This window comes from Rhinopithecus bieti, unplaced genomic scaffold (assembly GCF_001698545.2).
Source record: "Rhinopithecus bieti isolate Rb0 unplaced genomic scaffold, ASM169854v2 scaffold_9981, whole genome shotgun sequence".
NCBI lineage: Eukaryota > Metazoa > Chordata > Mammalia > Primates > Cercopithecidae > Rhinopithecus > Rhinopithecus bieti.
The window spans coordinates 4,626,130-4,642,441 of record NW_016806838.1 but is presented as its reverse complement, the minus strand read 5'-3'; the positions used below and the strand labels follow the sequence as shown (position 1 = coordinate 4,642,441).

Genomic DNA, 16,312 nt, shown 5'->3' with positions numbered 1-16,312 from the left:
CCCGCATATCTATTGTCTCCCTCCCCCTTTTCCTAATCTTTAGCCCCCCCCCCCCCCCAACATTTCCCCTACCTACCAGCCTTTACCTTTTACTACTAAGTTACCCCCCATTTCCTTTACGTTTTTCCACAACCTTGTGGTTTACTCTGGCACAAGAACATCTTTCAGGCTGGCATGCACTGGTGGTTAATGACAAGGTGGTTTTCTAAGCCACAAACTCTATTAATTTTATGTTCAAATGCACTCGCTCTGTTCATGGGTGAGTGTGGGAGGCAACGCCTCCCCAGTGCTGAACACTGAATTCATTATAGTACTTCAATAATCAAACAAAGATAGTGAATCACTTTTTAATTGGGGGGGAAAAAGCCAATTTCATATGTTCACATTCGGGGCCACATTTCCCACAAGAATTTTTACATCAGTAAACCAAGATGCTACCTTTATTTATTTATGTATTTATTTTTTGAGACAGGGTCTGGCTCTGTGGCATAGGCGAGAGTGCAGTGGCGCAATCTCAGCTCACTGCAACTTCTGCCTCCCAGTCTCAAACCATCCTCCCATCTAGCCTCCCAAGTAGCTGGGATCACAGTGTACCTGCCACCACGCGTGGCTAATTTTTACATTTTTAGTAAAGACAGGGTCTCACTCTGTTGCCCAGACTGACGATCTTCCCACCTCCACCTCCCAAAGTGCTGGGATTACAGGCGTAAGCCACTGCACCCAGCCCAAGACACTACATTTAACACGAAGGATTCTAGCCAGGGAGCTGCCTGGCTATCAGGGCATCAAAACCAATTTGGAGATAAGAGAACCTGGGCTGAACTCAAATAAATGTTGTTAAAAGATGCAGTTTTGATTTCATTGTGGGTTTTCTTTTTTTTAAGGCAACTTTATTTGGGCAGGACTGGAACAGGATGGGAAATACTGAAGTGAGGCTGGGTTCGACTTATTTTTCATCTGTTTTTAATCATCTATCTTGCAGGTAGAGATGTCCAACCTTCAAAACCAGAAGAGCAGGAAAAATATGAGCTCAGCACACCTACACAGTCTCAACTCAGTGCTGGCTGGCCTGGCATCAAGTCCGCACAGTGGCCACCAACCACAGTCAAGTTGGTACAGTTTCCATAAAAAGCTGAAAATCAGACTGCCACAAGATATGCCTGAAAGCATATCCCCAAGTTTCATCCACCTGAAAAATGCCAGTTACCATCACCTAGCACACCTTTAAGCAGCTTGGTGGCACTGCCAGAGTAAGAGACACGTAAAGCTTGGGTTTTTCAGAAGGTGGGGATGCCGTTAGTAAGTTGATTAGAACTCCCAGAATTAGCCCAGGAGTGTCAAACAGCCACTGGAGGCAATCCGCTTGGTTTTTAAAAATGGTTTCAGTCTCATGTCCTACATGTTCCATTCATTGTATACAACTTCACTGAATTAGCAGACAGTCCAGCTTATGGCTTCCATGCCTCCACCAAACAAGATTAGAGAAAAAAAAAAACCAAAAAATCAGAAATGAAACCACAGGGAGGCAGGCAGGTATCCAAGTCATGGGCCCCAGTGCGGATCAGTCTGGATGCACTCACTGTGTGTCTAGAGGGTCCTGCAGGTGAAAACAGCTTCTGTTACTGAATCCTTCCACCAAGACTGGAACCTAGACACCCAGAGCAGGCCTTAAACACAATCTGAGAATGACAAAGCCAAAATACCATAGACATAAGATAGAAATGGGGAGAGGAGGTACTTAAAAAAGAAAAAATCAAGACAAACCATTAGCTTTTCTTTAAAATAGCCCACTCCCTGGTACACTTCCAGTAGAATACAGTTGACACTGAAATCTGCAAGGCTGTGGCACAGGCAGGAAGCGAGGTGCACCTCTGTGTGTCAGTGGCCAGTCTGCCTATCCATCAGCAAAGGTGGAGGATTCCGGGTCAGGATGTGTCCTGGACAAGGGAAAGCTGGCCCTAGAGAGACATTCTATTGCCAGGCTACAGACCACACCCCAAGCCCAGCCCTCTCAGAAACTGATGCCAGTGAAGGCAACGAGGGAAACGCAGGCTGTGATACGAGTGAACTAAGGGGCAGAACACTGCTCCATCACTTCAGGTCACTGCTGGAGGTCTCCATTGCCCATCTCTCCATTGGCATCCCTTGGCGTTAAGTAAGACCAGACCAGTGACATAGCACAGAGACTCTGAACCCCAAAGAATGTGCCCAGCAAGCATGGGCTCACCATTCCTGTTTTCATTCTTTCATTATTAATATTATCCAGCCATCATTGATTAAGTACCTATAATGCCTTCCCTCCCAAATGCTTGATAGGAAGATAAAACGAGGCAGTCCAGGTGAAGCCCACACAAACACATAGCTCTTATCATTAGCACAGCTATCATTGTGAACTCAAACCCACTCAAAGCCCCTACAAAACTAACTCAACCTGAGCTAAGTGAGCTAAGTGATCTCCTTTTTCAAGTCATCAGCTGGAAATGAAAACGGAGGTAGAGGCAGAGAAAGAAAAGTGTCGGGGGAGAATTCTACTTTCCCACATCTTCAAGTCCAAGAGCTAATCTAGTCCTACAAAGAGTCCTACCAAGAGGGAGTGCCTATCAGAAGCTTCATTTCTCAGGACCACGTTTGCTCTTCAAATGAAAAGCTAGTTGTCTAAAAGAATAATCTCTCTCTCCGTCTGGCCAGCCAGTGACTTGTCCCTTGTATGTGTGAAATGTGCCTTCCCCGACAAGAGGCATTTTAAGTTTGACGGGGTTTTGTTAAAGTTAATATACGTGGGCTCTTTACAATCTTTGAAACTAATTATTGAATCACCTCTCTCTCCTTTTCAAGTCATCAGGTGGAAATGAAAACTGAGGTAGAGGCAAAGAAAGAAAAGTGTCGGGGAGAATTCTACTTTCCCTACGTCTTCAAGTCCAGCAGCTAATCTAGTCATACAAAGGAAGGTATACAAGAGGGACAATTTAAATAACTTTCCCAGCCTTTAATTAAGCAAAGTAGAGTGAAAGGATCAACAGCCTCTGACACGAATTTGCATACCCTTTGCCAAGTTCTGTGTGTGTGGAGGGGGAGTTACATCTTCCCTAAACTTGTTTCACACTCACTACTCACTCTCTCCACAGGCCTCGTAAGAGCCACAACCATTTAAAACAAACAAGAACTTCTACCCCAACCATTTGAGAGAGCTATGTGATTTTAAAAAGAGAGAGAGAGAAAAAAAAGGTCAACAGCGTTCTGAGTACATATCACAAGCTTTGTTCTACTCGCTTCCCCACTTCCTGTTGCTTCCTCACCTTGTAACTTTTTATTTTTGAAGCCTATGCGTTCACACTGCTATCACTGTAAGCTTTCAGTGGGAGGCCGTCGGAGAGACCAGGATGAGGCTCTGTACTGTTCTGAGACACACAGGACTGTACGAAAGACACAAATCACCACCGCCCGGCCCTCAGGAAAGTACAGCCAAAATTTCACTGCTCCCGTCAACGTGGGGGTGCTAGGAAAAACAATTGTGGGGCAAGCTTTACTTTGTGGGGAGCGCACTGTGTGGGCAATGGTCACTTAACCACTAGTTAGTACCAAGTGGCTTACAGCTGGGAGCAAGGGGAAAAAACATTTGACACCCACAGACCAAGAAATACCCTGGAGGAGACACGAGCTGGCACTGCAGGTTACTCGGGCCTCTCCAAACACCTGCCCAAGCCCCACACTCCAGGGAGGGATCCACTGGGAAAAGGAACTGAAAGACTGAAATGCTTTGTGAGTGGGACCCTGTCTTATCTCCAGCTTAGAACAGAGGTCAGAACAAAAGGGGGACCTGGACACCATTTGGCCAGCCACTTCCTGTTACAGAGGACACCAGGACCAAGAGCTGCTATCACAAAGCTAATTTACTCACGGGAGACCAGGTACTGGATCCCAGTTCTCCCCTCTCCCAGGACAGGGCTTTTCAAGATCTTCTCAAATTACATGGGGCAGGTGCTCAATAAATGTTGGCTCAGCTACACTGGACTGCAATGCATGGGGGGCAGAGAGGGCAACCTTAAAATACTTTTTGTCTGTTTGATACCAGGAGGTCCCATCTTCTAAAAGATATTTTGGGGGTTAGAGTAGCCTGTTCTCGTAATCTACTCTGGCTCTTAAATGCCTAAGGTTAAGGACTGCCCTTCAACAGGTCCCTAAGCTACACTGCTGCACCCATCTGCCATTATTTCCCAGTCGGCGGGAATAATTCTGGGAGATAGGGTGATGTTGTACAAGGCACAGGGCAGGGAATGAAAAGCTGGGCTCCAGCCTCTGATGAACACAGTCTCAGCAGATGACCTCAGGGAGTCTTCCTGCACCCCACCCCACCCTCTCCCATGCCTTCCTGCATCCACGTGTACCCTTTGAACATGATCTCTAAAAAGCCACTGGTCCTATGGGTCTTGGATCCTAAGAGACTATACTCTCCCATCTGCTGGCCACCACAGAGCTCATTCTTCTGCCCCTACCTTCACCCTCAGCCTTCCCGCCTACTCTACTTGCCTAGGACATCAGTGGGCCCTCAGAACATGGAGCAGTGGGTTGGAGGGTTCTATGTACATCTGTACCTACTTTGAGTTTACCATGAGCTCTCAAAGTGTCTTCTGGAATCCTCCCCATAGAGTAAAGCTTTGCTCCCAAAATAAAATAAAACTTAAAATGTGATGAAGGCCTGTATGGGCAAGGTGCTTGGCCAGGGTCAGGCTGGGCTGTGTCTCAAGGACTGGGAGAAAGACATCCAGAGTTGGAATCCAAACAGCCAAAGTCCAGCCTCACCCCATCAGCCTCTATCTTCTTCCCATGACTGATTTTCTTCGCAGACCTCATCGACACCTGACATTGTAGCAGATGTGTACACGTTTACTTATTATCTGTCTTGCTCTTTGGAAGGAATGCTCCATGAGGGCAGGGGCTGGCTTTGTCTATCCTGGCAGCCAAGGCAGTGCCTGGCACATGACAGGGGTGTGATGCCTGCTAAATGAACAAAGAAATGAATGAGTGAATGAATGAGGAGTCAATCCTGGATGTGCCTCAATCACGACCAAGTCACTTAACATCTTTAAGTTTCCTTATTTACAAAACAAAGGTAATAATCACGTATTCTTTATGTGACTGGAGTGAGCATTAAACAAGAAAATGATCATAAGAGCATTTAGGACGTACCTGGCACACAGCAAACCATCGATAAACGTTAGCTATTACTTGTTAGCCATTATTATTATAGTCACTGATGGAAACATAGAGAAATAAAGCCTCTTTATTATACCCTGGGCAGTTTTTAGGCTAACTGAAATTCTGTGTGTGTAAGACCTACCTAGAAAGGATCATTAAGAGAGGCCTGAGCCATGGGACTGCATAGATACTATGGGTCCCTCAGAGCATCAGTCTTAGCAGAAAATCTTTTCATGTCCCTGAAAGTGATAAGCTCATTTGCGCAAAGGCTGCTTTATAGGTCTCTGATAGCCATCATCCCAGCAATTAAAGTCTTCAAATACCTAATTCCTGCCCTCAAGAGCTTACAGTCCAGCTGGGGGAAATGAGACATTAACATATGAAAGGAGAACTATAAATTCAAACTCAAGACAACATACGTCAAATGTCAAATAAGTACACTGGAGACAAGTCCTGAGAAATGCTGGTAAGGTGAATATTTAACAAGCAGCGCTCTCTCTCTCTCTCTCTCACACACACACACACACAGCCACACACCCACATACACACACAAAGCGGTTGCCAATTTCTATGGTATAAATACTCCCACTATGGCATTTCAAGATGTTGATGCGAGGGCCACTGGACATGGAGTTGGGAAGAGAAGTGCACAGTCAACTCCCATAAGCTGGTGTGAGCCAGCTTCCACACACACACCACTGGTCTAGGTCCTATTGTCAATCATCTCTCAAAGAGGTCAAGGGCTGTGGACCAAGTGGTCAGTGCTAACAACCAGCATCTTTGTAGTACTTCAGGTTACAAAGCACATCAGAGGTCATCACTGTATTTCATCCTCACCACCTGGCCAGAAAGGCATTCCTGCCCTCATCTTGCAGATAAATAAACTGGGTTTCAAAAAAGTACCACAAATTTTTCACTGTCATTCTGCAAGTGACATTGTCAGGACTTGAACCAGTATCTTCTGGGGCAGCCAAGGCCTCTCGTCATCCCCTCTGCCCCTGAGAAGGGGGGCTTCTCAGAGAAGTGGTTGAAGGATGATGAGAATTAAGTAAAGAGCAGAACGGAGATTCGGGAGAGGTACAGCACTTACCCAGATGGTGAATTCACTGCAGAGTGCAAAGGTCACGGGAGTGTGCAAGGCCTGGCAAAACCTGAAACTAATGCAACCATTTAGTTCAGTGTGCTTCACCAGAGAATTTCTTTCCTGAAACAGTGACCTAGCTATTAAAATCTGCATTCCCAAATCCACTGCAGTGTTAGGTGAACGAGCAAAAGAAATGGAAGGCAATTTAGATGACTAAATATAGGGGGGCTGGTTAAATAAGTTATAGAACTTCCGCATAATAGAATGCTGTGCCACCACAGAAAGTCAGGTTTTAAAAGAGCAGTGTACAACTAGGAAATCCTTACAATAGAGTTTTTAAAGCACATTACATAACAATATGTGCAGTATGATTCCAGTTCTGTAAAAATGAACAAGCAGGCAAACTCTCCAATGTATATATGCAGGAAAAAAACAAAAAAGACTGGGATGTAAACTTCCAAATCCTCACACTGGTTTCTTCCAGAAGGATGGATGTTTTTATTTTCTTCTCTATGATTTTCTATATGTTCCAACTTATTTCTATAACAGGTTGGTTTTATGACCATAAAACAGTAAACAGACTAGATTTTTAAATCTGGATTTTCAAAGCCTGAGAAGACTAACTACAAAGAGTCAGTGAGGTGACGCCCAGGAAGACACCCCTCGAGGGTGAAGGTCCAGGTGTTCAGGCCTCTGATACTTTCCCTGTATACCCCAAAGAGACAAGTCAGGTCACCCCCAAACTGCAACTCTCCCCCCACATTACACTAACAACAGCACATCCCTCCATACCATCCCCGTGCCCCCTCTGTCAAGAGGCTATCCTGTTTACACCCTCCCCTGATCAACGCCCACCTCGGTGGGGGACAAGGCTTGGAAGGCACAGCAGAGAAGCCAGGCACAGCCAGTAATTTATGAGCACCCTCCATGTGCTGTGCAGTATGCCGGGGCTTCACACACGGGACTGTAGATGTACACATTCATTCTAATACCTTGTCATTGCTTCCAACACTTTCCAGGGAGAAGACTGAAGTTCAGAAACAATATCCAGGCTCATTCAGCCAGCAAGTGCCCAGGATTGGGAATAAAAACCAAGTCTAACCAGAATTGGTCTATAGATGCTTAAGACGCTTGCCCAACAACTGCACTTGGCCATTAGGAAATGCAAAATACTAATAATATAGCAATACCAATGCAAAAAACATTTCAATTCAACTTTTCATTTACACTCAGGCTGAAAGTGCACCACCAGTCCTGATTTGAGAATATAAAAATACAGATATTTAATAGTTTTAAAGGAAAGAAAAGGAAAGGGGGGGGGTAACCTTAGCTCTGTGCTCAACCCTCATTCAGTGAAGTAAAAATAAAAACCCAACCTCCCCCCAACACATTGTGCTTTAATGAAAGCACCAAGCCAATCTTCTTCACTACCGCCCACCACAACCCACTTCGTTTAAATTTAGGCACCCACCAGGCAAACTGTACCCAGCCGCATTCTCTGAAATGAAGTCATAAAATTCTCATCTGTAACACCGGCACTTGTTCCCAGGAAAACAGGACAGGTGGAGTAGACAGGGCCGGCATCCTTCTGGGGAGTCTGGGCTGTGCCTCGGAAGAGCCCTTTGCAAAGAGTTGGTTCCGTGACCAGGCTCAGCCCACAGGGGGCTGTGTGACCTTGTGACAGCCAACTTCCCCTCTACGAAGTCAGGGTGGACTAACTAAAAGGAGCGCTAAGGCCCATCTAAATGTACAGCTCTATGGCTAAAGCCCAGGCGCCCCACCCACCTCCCAACACCCAGAGAATGAACAGCAACCCAAGATGTGGGTAGAGCAGGGCTAAATTCGGTGGTGTGACCTGGGGCTGCTGTCATTCTTAAGCTCTGGCTCTTGCAGTATTCAGTTCTCAGGAAATGTCTGGCAACAGGAGGGGTACAGAGGATTGAGCCCGCAGGAAGACTTTGGCAATGAAGGCTCTGTGGCCACCCTTTGGTCCCATTCAGGCAAGATCAGAGAGATTTTGCCCACTGGGACTCAACAAACTCGGAGTCCCTGATGCCATATCTGGCTTTGTAAGTGTGATCGGGTCAGAGAAGAGACCAAAGGGAGAAGCTACTAGCTAATGAACACTCTCCCCAGTTTTCTAGATGAAACTGAGGCTTACAGAGCCCACAAGCTAGCTGGATTTTTCTTCCAGCAACCCAGTCCATGGATTTCTTTCCAAGGTTCTCTTCCAGTGTTTCATGAACGTGTCTAAGCCCTTCCAGCAGGTCCATAATCACCCCTCAAGCAGAGGAATGGGACACCCTGGAAAAGGGGAATACAATTACCATTCACAACTCAAGGAGAAGCACGGCCTTAACAAATGCATAGCTCACATCTCCATACTACAGACGCCATCAAACTACCTCACAAGACCTGTGGATTGACCATGCTGTTCAACCAACATGTGATTCCAATTCCTGCAATCAGTGGATGAGCAACTGCCATCTGATCAATGGCCATGCACACGTGTATGTGTGCGCACACACACAATTCTGGTCTTCCCCAGGCCCTGTCCCACTTCACACCTGGAATGTCCCAAACAGGTCTGTTCCCAGTTCCTCATCTTCTGAGCCACCCTCTAAGGACTCCATCAGAATCCAGTAGAAAATCAGAAAGGGTCAGAAAAAGATGTAGAGGAAAGTGGAGGGAAACTGACGGCTTCCGCGCCTGGAAGCTCTCAGATGTGTGACTTTACTATCCTGCTTCAGGAGCTGAGAAACAACCTCCCAGACCTCTCCCCTTGCTCTGACTGACTGAAACAAAAGCCCCAAATCTGGGCCCCACCCCTCCTCCCACCATGGCCAACTCAAAGTCCAGAATGCCCCACCCTCCAAAGGTAGTATTTTGAAGGCAAATAAAAGTGAGATATGCATATTACACTAATTTACACAGTGCTAAATTTACCCAGCCCATCTTCCCAAGAGGGGGAAATGATAGAGAATAATAAATATTTTTATTGTAAAAGTAAATACCGTACTTTATTTTAAAATAAAAGTATTTTACTGTAAAAGTATGGCTGATGCAGACAGTAGTGAAGATCATGAACTCTGAAATCAGGATCTGGATTCAAACATAGACACTCTCACTTAGTAGCTGTGTGACCTCAGGCAAGTTACTCAACCTCTTTGAGATTTCTTGTCTGTACAGGGTGTATTGTAAGAGAGAACATATATAACTTGGGATTTATTCATTCATTTCCACAATGAAACCCACAAACTGTTTTCTTCAGCAGCCTGGGATGGTAGGAGGAGAATTACAAGTACCCCAAGAACTAGAAGGACCCAGATTTCAGAAGCAGAGTAAGAACAACAAGACAGACACATCAGTCCCCTACCATATCTAGGCCCCTGTACACACCCATGCACACACACTGCAGCAGGCGCTGCGGCCCTCACCCACAAATCCCCTTGGGCCACCCTTGCAGACAAGGAACACTGCAGAAATGATCCAGGCATTTGGTTTTCAAACTTTTTTTAGCAGCAGAATCACAGACCCCAATATAGAGAACAGAGATAAAAGGCAAGATGCTCTCAGAGCAGTGGATTCTAAGATTAACTGATCTGCAGCCCTGGAAGAAACTTACAAACTAAAATTACACTGTAACAGAGAACGGGGAGAAAGAAAGGAGAGGAAGGAGACAGAGGGCATCAGCCGAGTATGGAGACAAGAAATTTGATGTGTAACTGGGTTGGGACCTCGTGAGGATTACATCTCATTTGTGAGACAAAAACCAACAGCCTCAGGCACTTCCCCCAGAAAGTATTCTCTATACAAACCCCTGGATAGAGGGGTCAAATGACAGCACACAGGCACTGTCAGGATGTACTGTAGAATGACAATATGATATTATTGATTAATGTTAAGATATTATTTAATATTAAATTATTGATTAAGATTCAAACACTCACCCTACTCCCTGAATGGCTTTCACCTGCCTGACAAAATCCCCTATGTCCCAAGACATCTTCTGAGAAAATAGATCCAAAATGCCCAATGCCTTTGCCCCAGGAAATGCCACCTCCTATTCAGCCACCACTCTTCACCTCATTCATCCTCGTTGTTTGTCCTTTCAGGTTTCATGGACAGCATCTGTTTACCAATAAAAACTCTACTCCATTAAATAGAAGGACACCCAGCCAATTGTGCCAGCTCAGAAGCTTGTCTCCACCAGAAATGCATTAACAACCCACACAAAAAAAGCATACGACTTGCTAGTTTGGGCAGGTCATAGGTCAGAAGATACCTGCTCTTAGAGAAATAATATATACAGCAATCGTCTGATAAACCAGCCAAAGACCAATATTACAGAGGAGTGGCACTGTGGAGGGTCCTCCAGAAAGCATGGCCAAAATAGAATATTCCTTCCACTCATCGCAGAAAGTCTGAGTGATGTGAGTTAAGATAGCAAAATATTTTAACAAACATTCCCGCTGGTCAGAAGCCAACTCCACTTCGCAACCTGAGTCCTATATTATTATTCAGGAATGACTGTTTAGTGTCAGTGATCCCCAGGGAGGTGATAAGGCTAGCAGGATGGGAAGGGCAGGGGCCCTGAATTCAGAGTCCTGAGTTCAAAGCCCAGCTCCAGCACTTGCTAGCTGTGTGCCCTTGATTAGATGATGTAGGCGGACTGGATAAATGTACACAAAATGTTCAATAAATACCAGCCCTCTCCTAATGTCTTCCTTCTATCTCCAACCCTACCTCCAAAGTGAAGCAGGTCTGAATATTTTGCAAAACCATTATAGGGCAAGTACCATTTAAACCCAGGAAAGAATCACCTCTGTGTTTGTGCAGTATGGTAATAAGGAATCCAGAGTGTGGCCATCACATGCCCTTGGTCCCTATTTTCCTAAGCACCTTTCCATAATTTGCCCAGTGCCAAAATTCCATTCATCCTTCAAAACTCAGATCCAATGCCATATTTGCATCTCTCAACAAAAATTAACCGCCGCTTCCACTACTCCATTTTGCCTGTATGCTTATTACAGTGCTTACTTTGTTCTCCTTGGTATTACAGTTATGTTATGGTTCTGCCCCTCCAACTCCAAAGAAAAGACTCTTCAGAAATGGGATCTTGTCTCTCTCATCCCCCACACCTTCTGGGCCTGGCACATTGCCTTGTGCTTGGCAGATCAAGAAAGATTTTGGATGAATGGATGAATAAATGGATAGATAGATGGATGGGTGGATGGATGGACGAATGTATGGGGAAGGAATCCATTCAAGATTGTCCTGATACCATATAAAATGCATGGTCAAAGCAATTCTGTAGTGAGAGTTCATTTTAAGTAAGCCAATGAAACTACAAGAAGGTCACGCACTGCTAGGGAGACCATCCCACATGTAACACCAATACTCTGGGGAGTAGCAGAAATACTGGCCTGGAACTTACGCTGTGTAGGCCTGATTCAAGCCCTGATCCAGTGGGTACTTCAATAAATTCCCATCCCCTCTATGGGCCTCAGTTTGTTCATCTCACTTCCTGCTGCCTGGAAAACAGAGGTAGAGACTTAACCAGATGGAAGGAAGGCAGGCAGCATGGAGAGAAAATGCTACATGGTCCCCAGGGTCCAGTTTTATTTTCTAAATGGTTTTGTTGTTTGGTGACTTTTAAAAAGAAAACTCTAGAGGAAGAGAAATGAAACAGAATGTACAGAATTTTTTAAAAATAAAACAAAAATCAGAAGGAAGTAGGGCCCTCTCGTAAGTTTCTCATTAAATCAATACTGTAGTCAAATTACAGTAATGAGCTAGAGCTATCATTCCCTTTACAGACAAAAACATATTAAACCTAAAATGATCAAAGAGAAAGTATAGGCCCCACCACACTAAATTCCACCCCAGAGTTCCCCTGAAAGTGAGGTCTAATCTTTCCTGACTACCAAGCGAGGGACCTGGGTTTCTTCAGGTATCTGCTTGCATGAAAGGAAGACGCACTCCTGAATGGAAGCCAATATCTGAATGCCAGCACACAACCAGGAAAGAACCCAGGCCTTGGAGTGGCTGCAGCGCTGGGGTCCCTGGTCAATGCAATCCTAGTGTAGCTTTGTATCTAAAACACTGGAGCAAGCAAGTTCTTCCAGTTTTAACGCTTTAGAAAAGTCACATGCATTGCTGTCGTCTGTTCCAGGCCTAATGCTGATCTGAAGTAACCAGAACTTGACCATGGGGACGGAGGGGAAGCAGGGAGGAGAGAAGAACTCCAGTGGGTCATTGAGACTAGAACTGTGGCATTCTTAACATGTCTGGTGGTAACTGAATGCTCTGGGAACAGAGGCCAGCTTCTCTACCCTAGTTTCTGATTCCCACCCACCCCCCATGGTCAGATCCTCTGTGGTGTGGTAGTGAATGCAGACAGTCACTTTTGTGGCCCACCACTAATCCACACTCTTTCTGTCCTCCAAGAGGGTCCCACAGGACCTCAAATAGATAGAATTATTGTATTAGAGCATTCTGGTATTCCAGGAGTCAGTGTGAGGCTGTGGGAAGAACATACTCTTTAGAATCAGAATTGTGTGAGAATCCTGATTGTTACTCAATGGAACGCACCCCAGAGGAAAGCCTGCTTTCACTGGATCCAGTCACCTCCAAACAGGAGTCACAGGACCTACATCTTTTGGGTGGAGAAAAATACTCCTGGTCCCAGTCACAGACCATAACCCTAACCTCAGGCAGCTACACCCTAAACGAAGCACCACTACTACACAATGGAGAACCAAGCACAGGGGTCTCATACAGCTCCATGTGATACAACCCAAATGACAGCTGCGCAGCCCAGCACGCAAACACACGCCAAGAAGGAGGAGTAAGGCAGCTAGCGAATAACAAATATAACTATCCTGTGGGGTGGGGTAGGGGCTACAGTTTCACCCTGTCTCATTGTGAGGGGCTTTCCTTTGGCACTTCATTCATTCACAATTGCTTGACACTGGCTTGCTTATTGGGGGTATACCTGGGGATGAAGCTGCAAACAAAACACAACCTTCTCCCCACCCCCCAGTCACCCACCACCACCAGGGCCTGTGCCCTTAGAAGGGCAGTAAACAAACACTAGCTGGAGGAATAGCAGCATCCTTGTGAGACTGTGGGTTCCGGAAGCAAGGGGGCTCTACTCTAGGACAATCGCCTCCCCACAAAGCTGGGGATGGGAAGAGACGAGGTTTCATGGAGAAGACACCAGCAATAAAGAAGAAGGCAGGCTTAAAGGGTGTCCTTCCATGGCAACCATTATCCTGAATGTCCCCAAAGTCCCAATGTCAAATAGTCTGTCACCACCACTCCCATAAACACTGGCTGTGTCCCAGACAGCACCACACTTCAGAATCTAAGATAGATATTCTTGACAGGTCTTGCTCCCAAGGAAGACACAAGATGTCTAGGAGACCCGAGTCCCAACTGGGGCCTCGGAAAGGACAGAATTCACCACCTCCTCTGCTTCACTGGCCAGAGAAAGGTGGAGGGGTGTGAAGTAAACTGCAGGGGCCCCTGGCCATCCTCCCAATGCACCAGAAAAGCACCACCCTGTCAAAGCATCTGGGGCCAATCATTCGAGAAGCCCAAGAGGAGGGCACAGGCCACAGAGGGTGGGAAGGGCAGGTATTCTATGGGGGCCAGCAGCAAATACCTCTGTGGAGAGGCAGCAACCAGCCAAATGAGTACAGAGGCCAATCTGAGATACTGAATTAATTACCATAAAAAAACAGGCCGTCAACTACCAGTTACCCAGAAGGAATATCTCAACAACCTTCTTTTCACCAAAGGCTCCCTCCACCATCCGTGCTCTCAGAATAAAAGATTCACAACACTTCTCATCATTACAGCTACCACCTTTTCAGCCCTACTATGCTGTAGGCCTACACTAGGTACTTTAAATATCTCACCAAATCCTTAAAACCACCCAGTTGAGGAAAATTGTGATTCTCCCCATTTTACAGATGAGCTAACTGAGGCTGAGAGGCCACATAACTTAACCAGAGCTCCAAGGCACAGATAAGCATACAGACATGCACAAAAAGATTTTATCCACCCCACCAGATCTGAAACTCCGTGAGACCCTCAGGCCCTGCCACAGAGCCCGCTTGTGGAGAACCTAGCTCCCAGCTTGGTGCCAGCATGTACGGGGCACTCCACTCTCTACCCCCTGCCCGACCCCGCCCCACCTGCAAGAGGGAACGTGCTGTGCCTGGGAGTCTTGTCTTTTCAGTTCTTCACAACTGAGTTCATCCCCAAAGACTGAAATGCCCCAAGCCCTGTGTACCACTGGAGACCAAATGGAATTTCACAGATTCATTTCTTGAAAAGAAAACGATCACCTGCAGGCAGAGAGGAGCCAACTACATTTCTACTTAAGGAAAAAGGTCTCCGGCTTTGAAGCATTCCTCTCAGTGGCCGATAATGAAGAAATAGGGTGGGTCCTTTTATTAAAAATTAATATTTTACATAAAAACAAAACAGACACAACATAAACCTCCAGTCTAGAAGCAAGTAAACACCAATTTGCACAGACTTGTTTAGTTGGCTCCAAAATGTGCCTTCCACTGTTTGGAGACCTAAATTAACTTCCAGTAGTAAATTTAGGAATGAAGAAATTAAGATGGCTATGGACCCTCACCCAAGACCTCGATACTACTTAGGACCACAAAAAGGATTTTCTATGTCTTTTTAGACCCCTGAGGCTGGGTTGCCTGTATTGCAGAGAGGGCCCTGTCAGTCCCAACTGGCATGCATCTGCCGGGCATCTGAAAGCTTTACAGTAAATGGTGACTCATCTACTGCAGCCACCATACGTACTGCTAATGTAATAAGCTGAAGTTTGTTCCATCCACATGAAAGAGAAACACTGGGTGCAGGGCTGAGAGTCTGACTCAAACTGAGACCCCTGTTCACCGCTACTCGTCAGCATCTAGCTGCAATTCAAACTGTAATTACCCAGCTCTTCGGGACTAAAGGCAGGGGGAAGGGGGTTTTCTAAGGAAGGGTCACATCCATAAACACAGACCTCACTTCTTATAAGTCATTTCTTTTGTTATTGTTGTTTATTTGGTTATTACCAAATGTCTACCCTTCTGAATTCTTATAAAGTCATCTTATCAAGCTAAGTCTCCCCATGTGGTCACTGATTCAACAAATATTAATGGAGTACCTACTGTATCAGACACTACGCTAAGTGCCAGATACACAAAGGTGTGCAAAACAAGCTAGAATGCTGCCCTCATAGAGATTCTAAGTCCGGACTAGCTGCTTTACATACCTTTTCTCTTTGAATAGATCCATCTTACAGATGGGAAAACTGAGGCTAGGAGAGGTCAGGGAAGTCACCCAGGGTCACACATTAATTAAGTGGAGAGTCTGGACTCACACCCACTTCTGTGGCACCCTGAAGCTGAGGCTCTCGGCCACCAAGTTACTGACAAAGAGAGAGGAGCAAAATCCAGTCCCTGTTCTGAGGAAGCTGGAGCCTAGTTAGGACAGGGACAATGAAGAAAATATTGGGGTGAAAAAAAGAAAGTACTGGGGTGCTCGCAGAGAGGGAGAGGCTCACGAGACAGAGACAGCAAACCTCAGCTGGGGTAGGATTCTGGACATCTTCCCCAAAAGAGGCCATGAAAGTGGCAGGGAAACAAGGTCCAGAAAAGCAGGTAAAAATGAGGCTGGTGCTAGGCTGTCTCCCAAAAATTCATGGCCACCTGAAACCTTAGAATGTAATTTTATTTGGAAATAGGGTCTTTGCAGACATAATTAGTTAAGATGAGGTTATACTCATCTTAAGCTCACCTAATCCAATGACTGGTGCCCTTATTTATAAAAAGAGAAAATAGCGATACACGCACGCACACACACTCACTCATGGAGAATGCCATGTGACAATGGAGACAGGGATTGCAGTGATGTTGCCACAAGCCAAGAAACACCCAGAATCGCCAGCAGCCACCAGGAGCCAGGAGAGAGGCACGGAGCAGTTTCTCCCTCAGAGCCCCTGGATGGAAC

General features: G+C 45.8%; 1 protein-coding gene across 14 annotated transcripts in view; it reads right to left on the bottom strand.

The window, feature by feature from the left end:
• Nucleotides 1-16,312, bottom strand: part of TRERF1 (transcriptional regulating factor 1) — a 241,152-nt gene that overhangs the window by 174,527 nt on the left and 50,313 nt on the right. The window contains exon 1 of one of the 14 annotated variants that reach the window (XM_017878230.1): nt 7,752-7,903. The exons of 12 other annotated variants lie outside the window; for them this stretch is intronic. The gene's annotated coding sequence lies outside the window, so the exon portion shown is untranslated. Of the gene's footprint in view, nt 1-6,286; nt 6,337-7,751; nt 7,904-16,312 lie in introns of those variants that run through there. One more of the 14 variants, XM_017878232.1, reaches the window with a different exon arrangement.